This window comes from Microcaecilia unicolor, chromosome 1 (assembly GCF_901765095.1).
Source record: "Microcaecilia unicolor chromosome 1, aMicUni1.1, whole genome shotgun sequence".
In the NCBI taxonomy this organism is placed as follows: Eukaryota; Metazoa; Chordata; class Amphibia; order Gymnophiona; family Siphonopidae; genus Microcaecilia; species Microcaecilia unicolor.
In genome coordinates this window covers 730528889-730543429 of record NC_044031.1, presented here as the reverse complement: position 1 = coordinate 730543429, position 14541 = coordinate 730528889, and the positions used below count along the sequence as shown (strand labels likewise).

General features: G+C 43.6%; 1 protein-coding gene across 1 annotated transcript in view; it reads right to left on the bottom strand.

Annotated features, from left to right (window-relative positions):
- MAP1A (microtubule associated protein 1A) overlaps positions 1-7270 on the bottom strand; it is a 150096-nt gene extending 142826 nt beyond the window's left edge. The window contains 1 exon segment of the mRNA XM_030189637.1: positions 7165-7270. The gene's annotated coding sequence lies outside the window, so the exon portion shown is untranslated.
- Positions 7271-14541: the final 7271 nt, after the last annotated feature.

The following is a 14541-nucleotide window of genomic DNA, read 5'->3' as shown; positions in this document are numbered from 1 at the left end:
GGTTGGGAGACCATTGGACCCTGGAATCACTCACTCCACTCACTTCCTCTCTTAGAAATGTACAGTACAGTCCAAGTTTTGGTCTAAACCAATAGACTTTAAAAGTTTTTAAATACTAGACCAAGTTATATAAGTTACTAAAAGATGGTGGAATTTACTTCCTCCTCATATTCGGGTGGAAGGGTCATATGAGAATTATACGATTAAATTAAAAACCCATTTTTTATGGAAGCCTTTGGTTTGTAGCTCCTTGGCTCCAGTTTCTTAAGTAGATTACTGAGGAGACTTCTGTGTCAGTGGTTCTGTTGAGTGTGGTTCTCGCTTTCCTTTGAATTATGATGTTCTTTTCTGTTTCTTCTCTTGAGTATTGTGAACCACCTAGACCTTCTTGATGGAGTGGTATACCAAGAGGGGCATAATCGAACGGGGCACCCAAGTTTTCCTAAGGGTGTCCTCGCAGGACGTCCCCGCGAAGGGGCGGGAAAACCCATATTATCGAAACAAGATGGGCGGCCATTTTTCGTTTCGATAATATGGTCGGGGGCGCCCAAATCTCAACATTTAGGTCGACCTTAGAGATGGTCGTCCCTAGAGATGGTCGTCCCCGATTTTCGGCGATAATGGAAACCGAGGACGCCCATCTCAGAAACGACTAAATGCAAGCCATTTGGTCATGGGAGGAGCCAGCATTCATAGTGCACTGGTCCCTCTGACATGTCAGGACACCAACCTGGCACCCTAGGGGGCACTGCAGTGGACTTCAGAAAAAGCTCACAGGTGCATATCTCCCTTACCTTGTGTGCTGAGCCCCCCAACCCCCCCCAAACCCACTCCCCACAACTGTATACCACTACCATAGCCCTTAGGGATGCAGGGGGGGCACCTAGATGTGGGTACAGTGGGTTTGTGGTGGGTTTTGGAGGGCTCACATTTACCACCACAAGTTTAACAGGTAGGGAGGGGATGGGCCTGGGTCCGCCTGCCTGAAATGCATTGCAGTACCCACTAAAACTGCTCCAGGGACCCACATACTGCTGTCATGGAGCTGGGTATGATATTTGAGGCTGGCATAGAGGCTGTAAAAATATTTTTAAAAACTTTTTTAGGGTGGGAGGGGGTTAGTGACCACTGGGAGAGTAGGGGAAAGTCATCCCCGATTCCCTCCGGTGGTCATCTGGTCATTTAGGGCACATTTTTGTGGCTTGGTTGTAAAAAAAAAAAAAGGACCAAGTAAAGTCGGCCAAGTGTTCGTCAGGGACGCCCTTCTTTTTTCCACTATCGGCCGAGGACGCCCATGTGTTAAGCACGCCCAAGTCCTGCCTTTGCTATGCTTCCGACACGCCCCTGTGAACTTTGGTCGTCCTCAGACGGAAAGCAGTTGAGGGTGCCCAAAATCGGCTTTCGATTATGCCGACTTGGGCGACCCTGGGAGAAGGATGCCCATCTCCCGATTGTGTCGACAGATGGGTGCCCTTCTCTTTCGAAAATAAGCCTGAAAGTGTTATTAAACTGTAAACTGTATTATGAGTCACAGTTCCTTCACTGCCACCACCACCTCTAGGTAGAGAACAAATTGTTCTCCTTAGCCCACATAACTGAGAGCCTTGGTTCCAGGGGCGTAGCCAGACAACAGATTTTGGGTGGGCCTAGGCAAGAAGTGGGTGGGCACCAAGTGTTCTCCCCCACCACCAAAAAAAATATCTCAGTTGGTGGGATAACACTTCTTTCCACCTTGGCAGTCTGTATCAAGCATGCACTAAAAACTGAGAATGTGCAGGTGCCATCATGGAGAGCAGCGTTTTCGTTACCATCAGCTGGCAGAGATTGGGATCCCCACCAGATACCACTAAACATGTGCTACTGTTGGGTGGGCCTGAGCCCTAAGTGGGTGGGCCCCGGCCCACCCAGGCCCACCTGTGGCTACGCCAGTGCTTGGTTCAAAGCCTGACTTTGGCTCAGGATCTAAAAATGACAGAAAAGCTTACAGGCCTGTAACTGTAATTTGAACCCTGGAAGTTTCAGTAAAGCTCCTGAGCTGTTGGGACATACCATGCAGCAGTGAACCACCCCCCCCCCCCACATGTACCCTGATAGAACTCTGATATTAACCCTCCCCCAAGATTCCCCCCAGACATCAAGCCCTCACTCCATGGGTACCTCCCTAGATATCAAAGCCCACCTAAGGGTGTCCCCTGGATAACAAACCCACTACAAGAGTCCTCCCAATACACCTCCCACCTCCAGCTCTTATTGGTGGTGTACAGTGTTGCCAGGTGGAAAATTTTTTTCACACCCAATCTAGCGTAAAAACAGCCCAAAACCCGCCCAAACTCAAACCCCGCCCCTGACACCCCCACCCCCGCGTCATCACCCCCGCCCCCGCCGTCATCAACCCCGCCCCCGCCGTCACCGGCCCCGCCCCTGTCACCGGCCCCGCCTCCCCCGTCATCGGCCCCGCCTCCTACGTCATCGGCCCCGCCCAAAACGTCACTAACCCCGCCCCCCGCGGCCGAAAAAACCGCGGACAAGAAAAAAAAGAAGCCCAAAAAAACGCGACCCGCCGCGGGCAAAAATTTCCCGCGGCGGGTCGCGGAAAACCGCCCAATTGGGCGGTAAAACCGCCCACCTGGCAACACTGGTGGTGTAGTAGGACCAAGAGCAATCCCCAGTCGCTCCTTCTGCTCCAATTTCAAAATGGCTCCTATAACCATTACTACAGTATTACTACAAGGGGTCAAGCAGCCAAATAAGGGTTCTTATGCATATTTTATAAGAAGTTCTGTATTTGTCAGAGCCTTTGTAAAATAATATGGTGGGAATTTTCTACCTCCCAACCTGGACGTCTTAATTCACTTCTCCACATCTTATCTAAAATGGAGTTCAAAATGACTTGCTCAAGGTCACAAAGAATCACTTGTGCATGCCTTGGACCAATGTCTAAACATTTTGCTATCCATATGTATTCCCCTTGTGAACTAGGGAATACAGATCAATAATACAGACCCACCCAAACCACACCCCTTTCAATTTGGACACTGTATATATCTTCACATGCAAATAGTGGATTACATATAGTAACATAGTAACATAGTAGATGACGGCAGAAAAAGACCTGCACGGTCCATCCAGTCTGCCCAACAAGATAAACTCACATGTGCTACCTTTTGTGTATACCTTACCTTGATTTGTACCTGTCCTTTTCAGGGAACAGACCGTATAAGTTTGCCCAGCACTATCCCCGCCTCCCAACCACCAGCCCCGCCTCCCACCACGGGTTCTGGCACAGAACTAGGATTTCTTGCTATGTGTAAGTGCAGCCCATCTACATCTACAAATGCTGCTCTTTGCACATGGAGATGCTTCTCTCTCTGGCGTCTACAAAACTCATCTGACACTAGACTTTGTCTTAATTTGGCATTTTTGGCCAAAACATTTACAAAGTCATGCATGTTGGAACTGGGTAAACTCAATCATATTGTAGGTATACCAAAGCCAGGTAAAACACATCTAGTCTTCACAACTCTGGGTCCCAAAGCTGATGCCAAGTTGAAATTATTATGTCTGTGGCTAATCCATGCATTCCAACATTTAGGATTAATCCTTAGACACTTTTACACTGTAACTAGTTGCCAAGGAATAAATACAAGAGCTTATGAACAAATACTGTATATTTGGGGTTATGGCTTAATCAGGATTATCAGAACTGCTAAGCAAGATACAATGAGGACAACTGTATAACTGCCATGCAGAGGGTGTCTGGCAGGAGCCTGTAATTTAAAGGATCAGAGACACCTACTTTCCTTTATAGAATAATGGGGTAACAGCAAAAATACATGCCTATAAGTTAGAACAAGCATTTACACCAGTGCCCCAAGGTTCTCCCATATCTCCCATCCTCTTTAACATCATGATGGAACCTCTAGGCCATCTCCTGGAAGCCCAAGGACTGCAGTCTTTTATTTGTGCAAATGACGTAACCATCTACATACATTTTGATACTCAGTTACTAGATATCCTAGACATAATTCAGACCACCTTAGACCTGATGGCGAACTGGGCATCCTCTTTCCACCTAAAACTAAATATGGAGGAAAACCAAATTTCTTATAATCCATAATCCCAATATCTTCCCATCCCAATCTAGCTTCACCATCAACCAAGTAATCTACCCACTGGAAACATCTCTGGAAATTCTTGGAATCGTTATAAATCAACAATTAACAGGAGAAGACCAAAGTCAACACCGCTGTATCCAAGATCTTCAGATCGTTATGGAAGTTAAAAAGAATTGGATCCTTTTTCCCATCCAATTTCTTCCGAACAATTGTACAAGCATTGGTCCTATCATAACTGGACTACTGCAATACATATTACCTAGGGAAAAAATAATCTTTAATAAAAAAAAAATACAAATGACCTTAAACACAGCTGTGAGACTTGGGTTGGGAGCTTCAAAATTTGACAGAGCTTCTCCCTTACTTTCCAAACTACAATGGCTTCCAATCAAAGCTAGAATAATTTTCAAAATCTGCATATTCATTTACAAAATAATACCTGAACACATATTGGATTTAATTGATTTACCAGCTCAAAATGCATCCATATAATCCAGAAAATACCTTATACTTCATTATCCTAACCATAAAAACATCAATTTCAAGTCCATATTATGCAAATATTTCTCTCTCATAGGCACTAAATGGTGGAATGATTAAATGAATTTCTAACTATTTAATATTCTGAAAATTTCTGAAAACTTTTGACTTTGGAAAAATTCCTGAAATAAGTATGTTATCCATCAGATTCTACTATTTCTGTAAAAGCCTATGAACTTCTAGCTAAGTTGCTTTAACGGATCGATCTTTACATCAATATTTGTATCTGCTCTTACTTAACTGTTGTAAGCTACAGAGAGCTGAATAATTGGTATTCAGATTACGTGGGATATAAGAACCAAAATAAATAAAAATAAAATAAATATAAATGGTGTAAATGCTTGTGCCAAGTGTCAGTGATCTGCACGGAACTTAGTATTCTATCAGCTATGTGCACAATTGTGAGTCCCACCTATGTTCTACCCAGAGTCTGCCTCTGTGTAACATCCACCTGCAAAACTTCATGCTATGAAAGACATGCATGTACTTACAGAATAGCACTTAGGAAGAATTTTGGCATTTGTGTGCATAGATACATATGAATATGCCATTATCTGAACGATTTATGCATGTGATTGGTAACTGTTAGCACCGACTTTAAAGAATTGCTCTGTTTATGTGTGCTAAATTCTGCTGTTAAATTATACATACTATTTGATGGCTTGAATCTATGCACACAGCTTGTAGTGGAAAGGAGCATAAGATTTGATACACTGTCTTTGTATGGTTATAATCAAAGTAGTTTACATGTTAAATAATGTTCTGTAGCTGGGGCAACAGAGGGTTAAGTGACTTGCTCAGAGTCACAAGGAGCTGCAGTGGGAATTGAACCCAGTTCCCCTGGATCAAAGTCCACTGCACTAACCACAAGGCTACTCCTCCACCAGCAGCATACCATGTAGAATCTCAAATAGGGAAAGGGAAATGGGACTTGATATACTGCCTTTCTGTGGTTTTTGCAACCACGTTCAAAGCAGTTTACATAGTATATACAAGTACTTATTTGTACCTGGGGCAATGAGGGGTCAAGTGACCAGAGTCACAAGGAGATGCAGTGGGAATTGAACCCAGTTCCCCAGGACCTCAAGCTACTGCATGAACCATTAGGCTTTGAGGCATACACAGTAAGTATAGCAGCTGACATGTGGAAGCTGAGATCAATGGAAATGAAATGTTGGCTTGCTATATGAATAATGATTTATTAGGCAGGAATGCCAGTGTGGAATATTCTGGATGATACATGGAAATGAGTTCTAAGATTAGTCATTGGGACAGAGATTTTAAAGGCAATGCTTCCAAAGCCATCAGCACCAGGCCTATTATTTGAGACATGGATCCACACTCGTCTATACCTACTAAATGATGCAAACCCTTCTGATGTTAATGGGGGAAGAACCAATCCATGGAATATTATAATACCCTCCAAGCAGAAATTTGGTGAGGTGGGGCAGCTACGTAAAAGGTCTATTTTGACACCTGTTGTATTGTATCTCATCTTAAATCTTTCGTCTTCATGAATCTGGTAAGATGTTCCATGAATCTAATAAAGGCGTCAGTAAAAGTACATCAAGTTACCGTCAACCACCCAGAGAAGTGTTGCTATAGAAATAAAACCTGCCTGTGGATCACCTGGTTTTGCTCCTCCTCCTGTCCCCAAGAGAGGCTTGGGGGTTGGGAGAAAGGCCATTCTGATATTATTCTGACATTATGACAAAGAAGCCACATTTTCCACCTGGGCACACAATAAACCTTTTTTTTTCCTTCCAGTTCTCTCTTTCACATCCCGTTGCATTTTGTTAACAGTTAAAGATAACAAATACAGCTAAAAGATGAGTTTCTCCTTCTTCCTAATCTGAGCCAGGAGGGGCAAGGGAGGGGCAAAATATATTAAACAAACTGGGAAAAAAAATTGCGTGCTCCTCTCATTCTGACAGCCCGGCTTCCTTCAATGCAGAAAACACCACCTGTCAAGCTCCAAGCTCCAGCTCCTCTGTCTGGGCACTTTATTCTCATTTTATATAGCATCTCTCAAAAACAAATGGAATGACTCATCAATGAAGACTTGCTCCCTGAAAACATCACCAAAGCCAGCAGATTCCCCCTCCCTGCTGACTGTGCTGTCTGTATCTGTCATTAAAGAAAAAGCAGAGCAGGGAAAGAACAGGCTGAAAAGATTATTGCTTTACGACTCTGATCTCAGACTGGCTTCCTCTGAATTTCCATAGAGGATTCCAGCTGGATGCTAATGGGCATAGAAGAATCCACCCTCCCAACAAGGAGTCTGAAATCCGCTGGAGGTTAAAATTTCATCAGCACCCACTTACCTAGAGTTTTTTTTTTTTCACTACTCTTGCCCCATTCAGTCTCCACAAACAAGTGGATTTTTTTCTGTTCACTGACAACTGCCTTTCAAGGATTCAGGCAAATTGTTACTGCTTTCCTCCCCACCCTATCCATATGCCTCAGCCCCTGTTAGAGCTGCATCAGAAGGAAGAGCCCACAGACATACCATGTTGCTCTGGAATCTGAAGTCCATAGGAGAAGGAGCAGCCACTGCTGGAGATGCCAGGGGAGCAGGCGGGGCTGGAAGGAAGCTGGACAGCAGCGAAAGAGAGGGAGATGCAGTGATAAAAATTGTACAGTAGAGTCTGCGGAAAGCAGCAGCTGTGCGAATGCAATTCTGGGAGGAGTAACCCAGCCTCTCTCTGACTCCCACTCAGCTATGCATCAGGCAGATTTTAACCACCTCACTGCCATAGCCACCACCAGGAAACTCAAGCTGTTCTAACCATCACTCCTGGTCCAGGGCTGTTCAATAACCTTCATTGCCTCCAGATAAACTCCCTTACTAATAACTTTCACTGCTCAGCCAAAACTGTTAACCCTATCCCTGCCACAGCTGCTCAGCAAGTCCTGTTAACTCCACCTTGTCAGAACCACTGTTGCTCTGGCAGTGCCATTCACCTCATCCGTTTCACAGTTTTCTATACTCATAGTATGGTTTCCATCTCATGTACACTGTGCGGCATGTTTAACCATCACCTTTTGTTTGCTACTGACACAGCTGGCCCAGAGCTTATAAGGTTTCTACCAGTACAATCCAGTGCTGTAGTTCACAAAACAAAGCCTTCACCACCATAGCACTTATCATCACTCAGCCTGTGCTACAGGCTCTTCCTGGTACCCCATGTGGTTAATCCTTTCTGTGCTACAGTGCTTATCTGATCATCATATTCTTATTCATTATGAATGTGAATTTTATTTTTGCTTGTTTTCATTTTTAAGCAAAAATAAGGCAGCCAATGCTGTCAAAGCAAACAAACAAACAAAAATTAAAAACACCCACTCCTGGTGGTGCTGCCATTTCAAATGGTACTGGGAACTAAGGCTGGTGCCATTGGGATCTTCTTCTATACAAAAACATGGCCACTAGTCTGGACCTGCTGACACAAATTCAGAAGGGCACTGGCCTCAGTCTACTGGCACAATTTGTAGTTGTGGCACCAGTGGTACAAAATGGAGGAGGACTTGGACTTGGGGAAAATCCACTATTTCTGGGATAAACAGTATAAAATGTTTTATACTTTTTGGGGATCTTGCCAGGTATTTGTGACCTGGATTGGCCACTGTTGGAAACAGGATGCTGGGCTTGATGGACCTTTGGTCTTTCCCAGTATGGCAATACTTATGTACTTATGGTTTGATATAAGAGCAACAGCGGAGTCAGACACACAAAACTCAAAGTACTGGATATCAGACGTACTGATTTTGGTAAAATGGGGGAATACCCGAAGAAGAAGCTGATGGCATGGGTAGGCATAGGAGAAGTGGAAGGGCAGTGATCCAAGCTGAAGGCTGCTATAAATATAGCAGCAGATCTTTATATTAGGAAAGTAAACAACAGCAAGAGAAACAGGAAGCCTATACGGTTCTCCAAACAAGTGGCTGAAAAAATAAGGGCAAAAAAAGGCTGCCTTTAAGAAATACAGAAGAACAACAAGCAGATCATGGAAAAGATTACCAGATTAAACTCAAAGAAGTGATGCGGGAAATACCACTAGCGAAAGTGCAGATGGGAGAAAAAATGACTACAGATGTAAAGAGAGGTGACAAGACCTTTTTCAGATATATTGAGGAAAGGAGAAAAGATAGGAATGGAATTGTAAGACAGATGCTGAGAATGGCTATATGGCGAGTGATGAGGATAAAGTGAATGTTCTAAGCAAATACTTCTCTTTGGAGGTCTTCAAAGAAAATCCTGGAGAAGGACCACAGTTTGCTGCTGAGGGTATATCTGGGAATGGAGTGGATATTGTGCCGTTCATGGAAGTAAGTGCTTATAAACAGCTTGAAAATCTGAAAGTAGACAAAGCTGTGGGGCCAGATGGGATACGTCCCAGGATACTGAGGGAGCTCAGAGAAGTCCTGGTGGGACCTCTAAAAGATTTATTTATTAGATCTTCAGAGATGGGAGAGATTCCAAGGGATTGGAGACGAGCTGACGTGGCCCCTCTTCACAAAAGTGGAGACAGGGAAGAAATGTGAAACTGCAGGCCAGTAAGACTCAGGTCAGTGGCAGGAAAAATAATAGAGTCCCTGCTGAAGGAAAATATAGCTTTCTAGAAGCTAATGGGTTACAGGATCCTAGGCAATATGGCTTTACCGAAGGAAAATCCTGCCAAATGAATCTGATTGACTTCTTTGTCTGAGTGACCAAAGAACTGGATAAAGGACATGAGCTAGATGTAATCTACTTGGATTTCAGCAAAGGATTTGCCTCGAAGTTAGTACTGCTAGATTTATCAGCAGCTTTTGACACTGTGGATCATGATATCATACTAGCACGACTGTCAGAAACAGGTATAAATGGAACAGTACTTGCCTGGTTCAGATCCTATCTATCAGATAGACAACAATCCATAATGTTTGGCAGCAACTCATCACCACCATGGACACTGACCTGCAGGGTACCATAAGGATCGATACTGTCACCTATTCTGTTCAATATCGACCTCAAGCCACTAGCTGAGCTGATTCAGTCAATGGACACTCAGTTCTACATCTATGCGGATGATATGCAGCTACTTATACCCACTGAACCTGACTTACCTACAGCCTTGAATGTCAACTGATTACCTGTCTAACATCAATTCAAGAATGAGCTAAACACAACAAACTTTGCCTGAACCCAAGTAAAACTGAGCTTCTCTGGGTCCCTAACACAAGTGGATACATACCTAAGATCAAACTCCTGTCACGACTGTGGTCGTGACCCCTCTTTGACTCACCTTATTTCCCGATGGTCAGCTTCTCAGCTGGCTCCTGTCTGTTCTTTCACCTTGCATTTTTGTTTCTTTCCTGTAGTATTTCCACTTCCTGTGTGTTTCAAGCCTCATTTTGGTGTTCAGTGTGTTTCCTGCCTCTGTCCTGTAGTTGTGACATCATTAGTGAGGGCCTTTATAAGAAACTGGTGGACTTTCATTCAGGGTCTTTGCAATGCCAAAGGTCTCCAGGTTAGTTTGTGTGCAGTGAAGCACTTCTGCCTTGCTCATAGTCTGTGTGCCCGTGGGCACTTCTGTCTTGATTTCTTGTTTACGGTGCCTGTGTGCACTTCTGCTTCTGTTCTTCTCTGTTTGTTTGTGTGCTAGGGTCAGCCTTAAGCCTTAGTTCTGTTGTTTGTCTATGTTGGTCAGCCTTGTGTTCTGCCTAGTCTGCCTTGCATGCTCTAGACCACTCTACCTTCAGCTTCAGCTCCAGTCCTGTTGTTCCAGTCTTGTCTGTTCCAGCACTGCCTGCCTAAAGCTTCAGCTCCATTCTTGCTTGTTAGTCCAGTCCTAGTTGGGGGGGGGGGGGGGGGTTGTCGTTCGACGACAGTAGGCTAAGGGCTCACATTGTTCCACAGTCCGTGACTGTTTAGAGCCTGAGACCTTGACAAATCCATTTTGTGAATTACGAACTCCCCCTCAAATCATGAGTCAGGAACCTTGGAATATAGTTAGATTCAACACTTACTCTAATTCCCCAAATCTAAGTAACCTTCAAGAACTGCTTCTACTATTTGCGACAGCTACGCTGCCTCTCTTCTTACATCGAGGAGGTAAATCTTATCCTAGTTGTGCATGCCATGATAACATCAAGACTGGATTACTGCAATGCACTATACAATGGTCTGACTACAAAGGGCCTGCACCAGCTCCAGTTGATTCTACTACTACTACTACTATTTAGCATTTCTATAGCGCTACAAGGCGTACGCAGCGCTGATTCAGAATGCAGCAGCAAGACTCATAGAAGGTTGCAAGCAATGGGACCACATCACACCATTTTTGCAAAATCTTCACTGGCTACCAGTACAATACAGGGCTAAATTTAAAACTCTATGTCTGATCTTTAAGGCCCTGAAAGGAAATGGCCCTGAGTACCTGAAAAATAGGATGATCCTCCACACACCGCCAAGGACACTAAGGTCCTCCCAATGACTTTCACACCCTCTCCAAAAGACATTACACAATATGATACCCGCAAGCGAGCCTTCTCCAGAATAGCCCCCACACTCTGGAATGTACTTCCTGAAACGATCCGCTTAACACAAGACTATCGCTACTTCAGGAAGCAGGTGAAAGCTTGGCTCTTCAACCAAGCCTTTAATGGAAGAAGTAACTAACTTGTTAGTCTCACTCACACACACAAGGATTGACTCGGGCTGCACAAGCTGCAGCAGGACATGTTTATCCACTCCTACCCTAGCTGAGATAATATTTAACCATCTCTCTGACCTCATGTGCAACTTTCTTTAAATCAGTCACCTTACTTTCTACCTCTCTTACCTATCTATACGTTACATCTTTGCTTTACCCTTAACTGTCAATTAAAACGTTCTATTACATATTGTGTTGACATTGTATGTAGTATACTTTGTATTGTTATTTGAATATTTTTACTGCTGTAGTTGCCTATTGCTCATGTTTGATCTATTCTTACTGTACACCGCCTTGAGTGAATTCCTTCAAAAAGGCGATAAATAAATCCTAATAAATAAATAAATCTACTCTTCATTCCCTCTCCTTCTTGTTCCAGAGAAGACCCTGCATCTTCTAAAACACCCCATTTCTCTCTCAGCAACTAGCATTAGTCATCATTTCTCCCCACATTCTTTCCTATTCCATTATTCCAGGTTTCTCCGTCATTCTCCAGTTCCTAGCAATTGCCATTTTTGATGCCATAAGCACTGTTGGGCAGTAATATATTATTATAAAAGTAATGAGTAACTGTAATGATTACTTTTGTATGATGTAATGAAATAGCTAATTTATTGCATTTTCCAGTAATGAGTAATATAATGGCTAGTTACTTTATATAGTTACTTTTTAGTGACACCCATCTGTCATGTCCCCTACCTCAATGCAAGCGGCGTCCTCGGGCTGTGCAGGGTCCCGTCAACATGTACACTTGACTGGCACAGCCCTGAGCCATGTGTGTGTAGTTCTTCTCTGGCTACAGGCTCCTTGATTGCTTTGCTTCCACCCACCTGGGTCTGCTCTTCCTCTGCCTGGCTTCCCTTGCTTCTCTCCTATTGGTCTTCCGGTTCCTCCTTCTCCTACTCTTGTCCTATGGCTGTGCCCCTTCTCCCTGCTGATGTCAGACGCCAACACTTTATCAGCTGTGCTCTTCCTAGACTCCTTGCTTTGGCTTCTACTTTGGTAGGTGTTACTTGCTCAGTAGTGTGCTTCCCCTCTATTTTGTTCTTTGTTACTGACTCTGCCTGTACCTGGATTACCCTTGTATCTGTTGCCTGCCTACTGACTCTGCCTGTACCTGGATTACTCTTGTGTCTGCTGCCTGCCTACTGACTGCCTATACCTGAATTACTCTCGTGTCTGCTGCCTGCCTACTCACTCTGCCTGTACCTGGATCACTCTCTTGCCTGCTGCCTGTCTAGCCATCATGTTCATCACCCTGCTTCCTGCTCCATCTCATAAGCCCTGCAGGCCGCCCGCACCTAGGGGCTCAACCTCTGGGGAACGGCGGTCAGCGCATGTGAAACCCGGGGTTGTCTGGCTGCCAAGCAGAACCTGGTCCGAGTACCGGGCTCGGCAGCGCTCTACTTGGTACAAGAACTCACAGGTCTGACACCATCTGATTTTCTTTGCATCACTAAGCCCGTTATTATGTTGCTTTTGATTTCCAGCAAACTTCCTTTTGAGTGAAATTGTTCAAACGTGCAGCAAGAGGTAATAAAGATGACTGGGTCTGATATTTAAACACTCTGGGGTCCTTTTACTAAGGTGTGCTGAAAATACCCGGCCTGTGCTAGTGTAGTCATGTGTTTTGGATACGCACAGATCCATTTTTTAGTGCATCTGTAAAAAAATGCCTTTTTTTGGGGGGGGGGGGGCTGAAAATGGACATGCAGCAAATGAAAATTGGCACATGTCCATTTTGGGTCTGAGACCTTACCACCACCCATGCACTTAGTGGTAAGGTCTCACATGTTAACCGGGCGGTAATGGTCAATGCGTGTTCAAATGCTGATTTACCACTCGCGTGCCGGAAAATAAAAATTATTTTATGGCGCGTGTAGTGGATGCGCGTAAAAAATGAAATTACTGCCTGAGCACGTGGTAACCGGGCAGTAATTCCAAATTGATGCGCATTGAGCATGCATAAGCGCCTACGCGGCTTAGTAAAAGGGCCCCTCTGTTTATGTCAAACTTTTTGATTTAGTAAGCAAAAAAGATAGCAATATTTATGTTAGGTGCAAGTAGTGTCTGGTAAGCCATAAACCTGAGAGTGATGAGGTGGTGTCAGTGACAGCAACAAAATAAAATCTTGATCAATCAACTATTGATTTTAACCATGACATCAAAGATGAAGGACTCTGCCTGGTGCTGCCACACTGAGGACTACTGAATATAGATCATGTTTGATTGATTTCTGCATTGCTGCTATGCTAGTTATTTTCATGTTTTTTTCCTTATTTGATTTAAATATTTCTCTAATTATATTGGATCCCTATATTTGAGGACTTGAGTGTCTTTTGTTTAAATGTTTTCTTTGAAAATGGATGGATTTCCAATTACTGTATAATTAATTTTATGTAATGTTGAAACAACTGTTTATATCCAAGAATTAAAAAGTAACTAAAAGTAACATTTACTTTCACAGTAACTTAATGTATTACTTTCATTAAACAAGAAACTAGTAACTGTGATATATTAGTTTTTCTTTGCAGTAACTAATAACTTTTTTTTTTTACATAAGTATTGCCATACTGGGAAAGACCAAAGGTCCATCGAGCCCAGCATCCTGTTTCCAACAGTGGCCAATCCAGGTCACAAATACCCGGCAAAATCCCAAAAATGTACAAAACATTTTATACTGCTTATCTCAGAAATAGTGGATTTTCCCCAAGTCCATTTAATAATGGTCTATGGACTTTTCCTTTAGGAAGCCGCCCAAACCTTTTTAAAACTCCGCTAAGCTAACCGCCTTGACCACATTCACTGGCAACGAATTCCAGAGTTTAATTACACATTGAGTGAAGAAAAAGTTTCTCCGATTCATTTTAAATTTACTACATTGTAGCTTCATCACATGCCCCCTAGTCCTAGTATTTTTGGAAAGCGTGAACAGATGCTTCAAATCTACCCATTCAACTCCACTTATTATTTTATAGACTTCTATCATATCTCCCCTTAGCCGCCTTTTCTCCAAGCTGAAGAGCCCTAGCCGCTTTAGCCTTTCCTCACAGGGAAGTCATCCCATCCCCTTTATCATTTTCGTCGCCCTTCTCTGCACCTTTTCTAATTCCACTATACCTTTTTTGAGATGCGGCGACCAGAATTAAACACAATATTCGAGGTGCGGTCGCACCATGGAGTGATAC